Source organism: Silene latifolia, chromosome 6, assembly GCF_048544455.1.
Source record: "Silene latifolia isolate original U9 population chromosome 6, ASM4854445v1, whole genome shotgun sequence".
In the NCBI taxonomy this organism is placed as follows: Eukaryota; Viridiplantae; Streptophyta; class Magnoliopsida; order Caryophyllales; family Caryophyllaceae; genus Silene; species Silene latifolia.
Genome location: NC_133531.1, coordinates 138,084,927 through 138,087,739, shown reverse-complemented (window position 1 = coordinate 138,087,739; position 2,813 = coordinate 138,084,927).

The following is a 2,813-nucleotide window of genomic DNA, read 5'->3' as shown; positions in this document are numbered from 1 at the left end:
AAATGGGCAGCATGCCGGCTATAAAAGCTCAATTTGGGCCGAAATTCTAGTCCTATTTGGGCAGCATTCCGCGTTTTGAAAATCATGCTAGGTTTGAAAGTAAGTTGTTCAAAAGTTCGGTTTTGGAAAGGACTTGGAATTTTCGAAAAAAAGGACTCGGGAAAACATATTGCACATTGTCATTCTCATGTTATAAGGATGTATGCTCCTAGACATCTCTAAGTCTCGGCAAGTCTTCTACAAGAAGGTCTATGCCCTCCATCCTTTTGCGGTCTTATAAAGCGAGGTGTCTTAAGGTAAAGTACCTAGAAGATCGTCCCCATTCCCAAGAACCACGCGAGGCGAAGTGGAAGCGAGCAATGTGCGCTTCCCGGCATAGTGGGACGTCGCCCCCACGCATCACGAAGAAACGCCGGGACGGCCCGGCAAGTCCTTAAGGGTTTATGCATGAATCGTAGCACTATGAGTAATGTTTTACTTTCCAACACTTTCTTTTCAAGTTTCACCTCGGAGGAAAAGACCCTAGAAACACAGTGTAACTAGTCCTCTCTTCCCCAGCGGAGTCGCCAAACTGTGGACAAGGCCCTCGGGAACTGCGTCCGAGGGATCCACACCTGACATAATCGACTCGAGGTTCTTTCGAATCGAATTAAGACATATTAGAGTCGCCACCAAGTTTTTGGGAACTTGGAACCGTTCAAGTCAACTTTACACCTTTCATCGAAAAGCATAAAGCCCATCGACTACGAGTGATTAAAGATAAAGACTTGTACCCTATACCACTCGATTTGAATGACTCTCGTAATCCAATGGTATTTAGACGGATCCACAAACCATAGATCTTGAGTAAGGGGTGAGGGTACGTGTTAGGAAGCCCATAAGGACACCTAACCCCGCCCGTCAATAACGGCCTCTACTAAGTCAAGTGTCGGATTTCAAACAAGGTCATAGCTACTACGATATATGATATGCAAACATCGTTTTAAAACCCTAACATGTGACAATAATTTCTATGTCGTTTAATGCATGAATACTAACTTTGTCAAAGTTGTTTTAGCATGTTGGTTGATTTGAAATAAAAGATGCGCAAACACGGCTTAGGAGGAATGGGGAGCCATTGGGATCTATCCTATTACAACCCAGGCATTTCATGCCGACACAACGAGAAATAAATTACAACTCGATCTAATTACAACAACTATCGAAATTATTTTGACTCAATTAAAATAAAACCTATATACATGATAAAAAATTACAATACAAACTAACAAAAAACAACTTAAACTATTATGACTTAACAAATAAAATAAATGTAAACACAAAGGCTAAAACTAAGTTAGATTGATTAATGATGTTAGCCGATTTATTAATTAGTAAACAAATTAGACTAGAATTAAACTAATTAAATTAAATTAAACAAATACAAAGGTTTGAAATAAATTAGGTACAACTTATTGATTAAATTGAACCCAACTCATTAAAATTATTCACCAATCCATATTTATTAAAATAGGATTAGTAAACAATTAAAGAAACAAAAGAAGAAAAGAAATCAAAACTGGCAGACCCGTGCAGTGCACGGATCAGAAGTCAGAACAGACCCGTGCAGTGCACGGTTTTTGTAGAAAACAAAGTTAATTGCATTTTAATTTCGAAATCAGCAAAATAAATTACGGAAAAAATCACTAAATTAAATTTACATATTTTGAACCTTAAAAAATAATAAAAACAAAATTTACAATATTAGAAACAAGTAAAACAAATTAAAGGTTAATTAATTATAAATTAAATTAAATAATTACGAACTAGGTTAAAAACAATTCTAATTTGTCAACGAGTGCAAATGGAAAGGTGTTAAGCACGCACTTCCATGCTAGCGAGAAAATTAGTGAAAAGAGAGATGCGTTCAATTAAGTTATAGAATTGTTAGTCGATTGATTTTAAAAGCTATGTCGAAACACCCTAACATGTCTAATTAGGTTATTTAAATGATCGAATGTCGTCTAAATACGTCATATGTTAACAATCAGAGGTTAAACTAACATACAACGGATCCTAGGGTATGTCGAATTGGCCGAAACAACAAAGGGTCAAAAGCGAGGAACGGAAGTTAGATAATTGTTTTATTTATGCCCTACCTTGAACACGAGGATATGTAAATGAGACGGGGGTGTACGACCGACAGAAGTAGCGGTTTCTTTTCCCATCTCAAGTCAACGCGGGTGTTCATGGTGGTACTTTAACTCATACTCGGACTAACTAGTTTCATAGTTAATTTAAAACAATCGATAAACAAGCGAAAAAACAAACAAAAAAAGACAATAAAAAAGGCATAAAAAAAACGAAATAAAAAAGGAGAGAAAAGGGGATTTGATGCACCCTCAACCTACATGTATCGTTGACACCGTCTTGGGTCGTAATCGATGGTAGATTTTATCTCGAGAGGCCGTCGTCGACGAAGAATAAAGCAAACACGCGTTTTGGAAAGTTTCTGGACAGCGATTTTAAAACAGTGATATCTCCCTCGTTTCACGACGAAAATTCGATCCGAAAGATGTTTTGGAAACTAGAAAGAGAGGAGAACAAGGATCTTAAAGCAACCCCTGCTCGATTTGGGTTAATGGGCACGAAAAACGAGCACAAACAGAACTGGACAGACAAGAAGAAACCGCGAAAAAGTGTTATTTCACTGTTTTTCGAGGGATTTCGTGTACTCTCAAGGGCAATTTGGCCCGTAATTCTTTGTCTAATGTGTAGATGGATGTTATGTGGTTAATTAGGAACAAGAAACTCGAATTTTTATGGAGTTTTGA